The sequence below is a fragment of the Triticum aestivum genome, chromosome 5D (genome assembly GCF_018294505.1).
Source record: "Triticum aestivum cultivar Chinese Spring chromosome 5D, IWGSC CS RefSeq v2.1, whole genome shotgun sequence".
NCBI lineage: Eukaryota > Viridiplantae > Streptophyta > Magnoliopsida > Poales > Poaceae > Triticum > Triticum aestivum.
In genome coordinates, this window is record NC_057808.1 from 546,852,827 (window position 1) to 546,861,250 (window position 8,424).

The following is an 8,424-nucleotide window of genomic DNA, read 5'->3' on the forward strand; positions in this document are numbered from 1 at the left end:
GCCGTGCGTTCGGTACTTGATCGGTCGGATCATGAAGACGTACGACTACATCAACCGCGTTGTGATAACGCTTCCGCTGTCGGTCTACGAGGATACGTGGACAACACTCTCCCCTCTCGTTGCTATGCATCACCATGATCTTGCGTGTGCGTAGGAATTTTTTTGAAATTACTACGTTCCCCAACAGTGGCATCCAAGCCTGGTTTTATGCGTTGATGCTATGCACGAGTAGAACACAAGTGAGTTGTGGGCGATATAAGTCATACTGCTTACCAGCATGTCATACTTTGGTTCAGCGGTATTGTGAGATGAAGCGGCCCGGACCGACATTACGCGTACGCTTACGCGAGACTGGTTTCACCGTTGCGAGCACTCGTTGCTTAAAGGTGACCGGCGGGTGTCTGTCTCTCTCACTTTAGTTGAACCGAGTGTGGCTACGCCCGGTCCTTGCGAAGGTTAAAACAGCACCAACTTGACAAACTATCGTTGTGGTTTTGATGCGTAGGTAAGAACGGTTCTTGCTAAGCCCGTAGCAGCCACGTAAAACATGCAACAACAAAGTAGAGGACGTCTAACTTGTTTTTGCAGGGCATGTTGTGATGTGATATGGTCAAGACATGATGTGATATAATGTGTTGTATGAGATGATCATGTTTTGTAACCGAGTTATCGGCAACTGGCAGGAGCCATATGGTTGTCGCTTTATTGTATGAGATGCAATCGCCATGTAATAGTTTTACTTTATCACTAAGCGGTAGCGATAGTCGTAAAAGCAATAAGTTGGCGAGACGACAACGATGCTACGATGGAGATCAAGGTGTCGCGCCGGTGACGATGGTGATCATGACGGTGCTTCGGAGATGGAGATCACAAGCACGGTGCTTCGGAGATGGAGATCACAAGCACAAGATGATGATGGCCATATCATATCACTTATATTGATTGCATGTGATGTTAATCCTTTATGCATCTTATCTTGCTTTGATTGACGGTAGCATTATAAGATGATCTCTCACTAAAATTTCAAGATAAAAGTGTTCTCCCTGAGTATGCACCGTTGCGAAAGTTCTTCGTGCTGAGACACCACGTGTTAATCGGGTGTGATAGGCTCTACGTTCAAATACAACGGGTGCAAAACAGTTGCACACGCGGAATACTCAGGTTAAACTTGACGAGCCTAGCATATACAGATATGGCCTCGGAACACAGAGACCGAAAGGTCGAGCGTGAATCATATAGTAGATATGATCAACATAGTGATGTTCACCATTGAAACTACTCCATCTCACGTGTTAATCGGACATGGTTTAGTTGATTTGGATCACGTAATCACTTAGATGATTAGAGGGATGTCTATCTAAGTGGGAGTTCTTAAGTAATATGATTAATTGAACTTAAATTTATCATGAACTTAGTCCTGATAGTATTTTGCAAATTATGTTGTAGATCAATAGCTCGCGTTGTTGCTTCCCTGTGTTTATTTTTGATATGTTCCTAGAGAAAAATTATGTTGAAAGATGTTAGTAGCAAAGATGCGGATTGGATCCGTGATCTGAGGATTATCCTCATTGCTGCACAGAAAAATTATGTCCTTGATGCACCGCTAGGTGACAGACCTATTGCAGGAGCAGATGCAGACGTTATGAACGTTTGGCTAGCTCAATATGATGACTACTTGATAGTTTAGTGCACCATGCTTAACGGCTTAGAATCGGGACTTCAAAGACGTTTTGAACGTCATGGACCATATAAGATGTTCCAGGAGTTGAAGTTAATATTTCAAGAAAATACCCGAGTTGAGAGATATGAAGTCTCCAACAAGTTCTATAGCTAAAAGATGGAGGAGAATCGCTCAACTAGTGAGCATGTGCTCAGATTGTCTGGGTACTACAATCGCTTGAATCAAGTGGGAGTTAATCTTCCAGATAAAATAGTGATTAACAGAATTCTCTAGTCACCATCACCAAGTTAGTAGAACTTCGTGATGAACTATAGTATGCAAGGGATGACGAAAGTAATTCCCGAGCTCTTTGTGATGCTGAAATCGACGAAGGTAGAAATCAAGAAAAACATCAAGTGTTGATGGTTGACGAGACCACTTCAAGTGTTGATGGTTGACAAGACCACTAGTTTCAAGAAAAGGGCAAAGGGAAGAAGGGGAACTTCAAAAGAACGGCAAGCAAGTTGCTACTCAAGTGAAGAAGCCCAAGTCTGTACCTAAGCCTGAGACTAAGTGCTTCTACTGCAAAGGGACTGGTCAACTGGAAGCGGAACTACCCCAACTATTTGGTGGATAAGAAGGATGGCAAAGTGAACAAAGGTATATTGGATATACATGTTATTGATGTGTACTTTACTAGTGTTTATAGCAACCCCTCGGTATTTGATACTGGTTCAGTTGCTAAGAGTAGTAACTCGAAACGGGAGTTGCAGAATAAACAGAGACTAGTAAAAGGCGAGGTGACGATGTTTGTTGGAAGTAGTTCCAAGATTGATATGATCATCATCGCACACTCCCTGTACTTTCGGGATTAGTGTTGAAACTAAATAAGTGTTATTTGGTGTTTGCGTTGAGCATGAATATGATTTGATCATGTTTATTGCAATACGGTTATTCATTTAAGTTAGAGAACAATTGTTGTTCTGTTTACATGAATAAAAACCTTCTATGGTCATACACACCAACGAAATTGGTTTGTTGGATCTCGATCGTAGTGATGCACATATTCATAATATTGAAGCCAAAAGATGCAAAGTTAATAATGATAGTGCAACTTATTTGTGGCACTGCCGTTTAGGTCATATTGGTGTAAAGCGCGTGAAGAAACTCCATACTGATGGGATTTTGGAATCAATTGATTATGAATCACTTGATGCTTGCGAACCATGCCTCATGGGCAAGATGACTAAAACGCCGTTCTCCGGAACTATGGAGAGAGCAACAGATTTGTTGGAAATCATACATACTGATGCATGCGATCCGATGAGTGTTGAGGCTCGTAGCGGGTATCATTAATTTCTGACCTTCACAGATGATTTGAGCAGATATGGGTATATCTACTTAATGAAACAGAAGTCTGAAACATTTGAAAAGTTCATATAATTTCAGAGTGAAGCGAAAATCATCGTAACAAGAAAATAAAGTTTCTACGATTTGATCGTGGAGAAGAGTATTTTAGTTACGAGTTTGGCCTTCAGTTAAAACAATGTGAAATAGTTTCACTACTCACGCCACCTGGAACACCACAGCATAATGGTGTGTCCGAACGTCATAACCGTACTTTATTGGATATAGTGCAATCTATGATGTCTCTTACCAATTTACCACTATCGTTTTGGGGTTATGCATTAGAGACAGCTACATTCACGTTAAATAGGGCACCATCAAAATCCGATGAGACGACGCCTTATGAACTGTGGTTTGGCAAGAAACCAAAGTTGTCGTTTCTTAAAGTTTGGGGCTGCGATGCTTATGTGAAAAAGTTTCATCCTGATAAGTTCAAACCCAAATCAGAGAAATGTGTCTTCATAGGATACCCAAAAGAGACAGTTGGGTACACCTTCTATCACAGATCCGAAGGCAAGACATTCGTTGCTTAGTATGGATCCTTTCTAGAGAAGGAGTTTCTCTCGAAAGAAGTGAGTGGGAGGAAAGTAGAACTTGATGAGGTAACTGTACCTGCTCCCTTATTGGAAAGTAGTCCATCACAGAAATCTGTTCTTGTGACTCCTACACCAATTAGTGAGGAAGTTAATGATGATGATCATGTAACTTCAGATCAAGTTACTACCAAACCTCGTAGGTAAACCAGAGTGAGATCCACACCAGAGTGGTACGGTAATCCTGTTCTGGAGGTCATGTTATTTGACCATGACGAACCTACGAACTATGAGGAAGCGATGATGAGCCCAGATTCCGGGAAATGGCTTGAGACCATGAAACCTGAGATGAGATCCATGTATGAAGAACAAAGTATGGACTTTGGTTGACTTGCCCAATGATCGGCGAGCCATTGAGATTAAATGGATCTTCAAGAGGAAGACAGACAGTGATAGTAGTGTTACTGTCTACAAAGCTAGAATTGTCGCAAAAAGGTTTTTCGACAAGTTCAAGGTGTTGACTACGATGAGAGTTTCTCACTCGTATCTATGCTTAAGTCTGTCCGAATCATGTTAGCAATTGCCGCATTTTATGAAATCTAGCAAATGGATAAACAAAACTGCATTCCTTAATGGATTTATTAAAGCAGAGTTGTATATGATGCAACGAGAAGGTTTTGTCAATCCTATAGGTGCTCACAAAATATGCAAGCTCCAGCGATCCATCTATGGACTGGTGCAAGCATCTCGGAGTTAGAATATACACTTTGATAAGTTGATCAAAGGATATAGTTTTATACAGACTTGCGGTGAAGCCGGTATTTATAAGAAAGTGAGTGGGAGCACTACAGCATTTCTGATAAGTATATGTGAATGACATATTGTTGATCGGAAATAATGTAGAATTATTCTGCAAAGCATAAAGGAGTGTTTGAAAGGAGTTTTCAAAGAAAGACCTCGGTGAAGCTGCTTACATATTGAGCATCAAGATCTATAGAGATAGATGAAGACGCTTGATAAGTTTTTCAATGAGTACATACCTTAACAAGATTTTGAAGTAGTTCAAAATAGAACGGTCAAAGAAAGAGTTCTTGCCTGTGTTACAAGGTGTGTAATTGAGTAAGACTCAAAGCCCGACCACGGTAGAAGATAGAAAGAGAATGAAAGTCATTCCCTATGCCTTGGCCATAGGTTCTATAAAGTATGCCATGCTGTGTACCAGATCTATTGTATACCCTACACTGATTTTGGCAAGGGAGTACAATATTGATCTAGGAGTAGATCACTGGACAGCGGTCAAAATTATCCTTAGTGGAATAAGGAAATGTTTCTCGATTATGGAAGTGACAAAAGGTTCGTCGTAAAAGGTTACGTCGATGCAAGTTTTGACACTAATCTAGATGACTCTAAGTCTCGGTCTAGATACATATTGAAAGTGGGAGCAATTAGCTAAGAGTAGCTCCGTACAGAGCATTGTAAACATAGAAATTTGCAAAATACTTACGGATCTGAATGTGACAGACCCGTTGACTAAAATTATCTCACAATCAAAACATGATCACACCTTAGTACTCTTTGGGTGTTAATCACATAACGATATGAATAAGATTATTGACTCTAGTAAACCCTTTGAGTGTTAGTCACATAGAGATGTGAACTATGGGTGTTAATCACATGGTGATGTGAATTATTGATGTTAAATCACATGGCGATGTGAACTAGATTATTGACTCTAGTGCAAGTGGGAGACTGAAGGAAATATGCCCTAGAGGCAATAATAAAGTATTATATATTTCCTTATATCATGATAAATGTTTATTATTCATGCTAGAATTGTATTAACCGGAAACATAATACATGTGTGAATATATAGACAAACAGAGTGTCACTAGTATGCCTCTACTTGACTAGCTCGTTAATCAAAGATGGTTATGTTTCCTAGCCATAGACATAAGTTGTCATTTGATTAACGAGATCACCTCATTAGGAGAATGACGTGATTGACTTGACCCATTCCGTTAGCTTAGCACTCGATCGTTTAGTATGTTGCTATTGCTTTCTTCATGACTTATACATGTTCCTATGACTATGAGATTATGCAACTCCCGTTTACCGGAGGAACACTTTGTGTGCTACCAAACGTCACAACGTAAATGGGTGATTATAAAGGTGCTCTACAAGTGTCTCCAAAGGTACTTGTTGGGTTGGCGTATTTCGAGATTAGGAGCACCAGAACAGCCGGCCTGATCCCAAAACTATAAATACCGGAGTGTACACCCCCGGTCAAAATTCAGTAGACTACTGCGGAAGGGTACAAAATATATACGAGATTAAATTCCACCAGGGGCGCGAGACCCTAAGTCTGCCTGTGTTCAAATGTCGATGGTTCGATCCGCGGGAGGGGGTAAAACATACGCCTTCCATTGGTTTGGTCGAAGTTAAACCATCAACCGTCTATGCCGGAGACGATCTCTTCATTGCGGCTACCCAAGCTACACAAGTATATTATCTGCCTTACCCATGCCAGAAAGAGTACCTAAAAGGTTGGGAAGTTGTGTTCAAGGTGTCGCCACATGGTAAGCTACCGAACCCGAATGAAGACGATTACTACAACATTAACCCCACGACATACGAGGGAGTGTTCTATCAAGAGCAACCTGATGATGATGATGTGGTTAGAAACGATGACGCTAGACCATGGGTGATGATGATGTGGATCCAAACGACGATGAAGCACGGAATGATGGTGAGACCATTGTCAATGAAAATGACATACTTATGCTAGAAAAGTTAAACGAAGACGCTGACGACGAGGAAGAGCCTCCACCTCCGTCAGACAACGAAGATCATATGATTGATAGTGATGATGAGACGGACCGAGAAAGAGGTTACAACAGTGATGATTCATATGGTTTCTAGCGGATGTACGTGTCAAGTTTTTTTCTATAGTTTAGGAATATGCCTTTTATGCATTTTTATTAATGTGTTTATTATCATGCCTTTTCCTTCATTTCATTAATTTACTAATTGCTTATGCTCTTTTCAATGCAGGTTCGTGGAACATGGGCAAGGGGAAGGCCGACGGCATGGGTTTCCTACGCAAGGTCGTTGGCCTGCCTAGTCGGAGTGGTCGAGCACGTAATCCTCCCCCCCCCCCCCCGGCTACTTGACGATGACTCCTCACAGGGAGGTCGAGGGAGAGGTGCCCCTAGAGGAGGAGGGGGCGGGGGGAGAGCCCCTAGAGGGCGAGGTGGTGGGGGGAGAGCCACTACAGGGGGTCGCGGCCAGAAAGAGCGCACCCTCACCAACTTAGGGGTGTTGTCTTCGAGGCCATCCTCTAGTGAGGTACCCTCCTCTAGTGGTGCTGGCGGGGAGGGGGTTGACAACAAGGGGTGGCTGCGTGGTAACGCAAAGCTACCAAAGCAGGTTCCTGCTACTGAGGAGCAGAAGTGGCTCATTGAGCCCACGGGGAAAGAGTAAGTGCCACTTTATAATAATTTCATTATTTTGCTTGTCACATGCTCATTCCGGTTGTTATTTATTTTGCTTCTCACATGCTAATAGTTCATTCTTTTGCAGCAATTGGATATATTCTAAAGGGGTCCGTATTCCCAACGGCCTCATCACCGTCTTGCTGAAGTTACACTGGCCGGGGTTGTACTGTCCGGATCCATTCAGGCACCCGAACCATCGGGTCTTGGCCACGAGCTGGGAGCACTGGGAAGCGGCCCTCCACGCGGACCATGGGACCCATGCCAAGGCCGTGATCACCACTTTCTGGGTGAGTTCTCTTCAGAAGCACAAGTCCATTCTAGTTTCATGAATGATTTAACTCATGGCTTCTTCCATTCTTGTTTCGTGCATGATTGTAGAAATTCTATCGAGTTCTCCCGGAGCACAGGGCCAGAGCGGACCAGATCGTGCTGCGCCAATGCAAGAAGAAGGCCCGCCAGATGCAGTACGAGGTGCGCTATGTGGCCATCTCGACATACCATCACGACTATCTTGGTGTGAAGATGACCAAGGAAGACGCGCGGAGGATGGGCATTACCTTGGAGAGGGACGAGTTCTTGAAGGTAAGTATAAAAGATTTTTCATTATGCTTTCATTACCTTGTGGTACATTTCACCGTTTCGTGTTGACATGCCATTATGCTTTCATTATGTAGGTGTTACCAAATTGGTGTTATGGAAAAGACGAGTCCTGGGCGGCATTGGTGGATCTTTGGTGTGATGAGGCTGGAGCCTGGGCGGCTATGAGAGTCAAAAACAAGGCTAACCGAGGGAAGGAGGGAGTACATGCTCAGGGAAACCGAAACCACTATCTCCACAAGGCAGTTAATGTATGACTAACCCCATTAAACATTCTTCTTCTTCTATTTACCATTACTTTCTTATGTATGACTAACCTCTGTTTGGTGGTGCAGGAGGAGAAACTGAAGCGGCCGCTCTCACACATGCAGGCGTGGGAGATCGCCCATACGCAGAAGGACCCCAAGCCTGGCGAGCCCAAGTACTACGGCAAGAAGACCGCGCATAGGAAGAAGGCCTACTCCGATGGGTATCTGGCGTTACATCCTGACACACCTGACCCCATTGCGGCGGATCTGGACGAAAGGGTGGTGGTGGGCATGGGGCCGAAGGAGCACGGTCGGGAGGCGGTTCTCGATGCTGTGATCACTCCTACTATCTCCTACACACAACTCCGTCGGATCGACCCGACCCTGAGCCAGCGCACGAGCACGCCCATGAGCAGTGCACCGTCACTGTCCCTCTTTCAGGAGCAGTAAACTGTAAGTATTTTCCCTTTTATCTTCATTGCTCC

At 43.4% G+C, this 8,424-nt stretch overlaps 1 long non-coding RNA gene across 1 annotated transcript; it reads left to right on the plus strand.

The window, feature by feature from the left end:
• Positions 1–6,980: 6,980 nt before the first annotated feature.
• LOC123126126 (uncharacterized) lies at positions 6,981–7,568 on the plus strand. The gene is made up of 3 exons (XR_006461564.1): positions 6,981–7,076; positions 7,180–7,381; positions 7,473–7,568. It is a non-coding gene; the product is annotated as an uncharacterized lncRNA (long non-coding RNA).
• Positions 7,569–8,424: the final 856 nt, after the last annotated feature.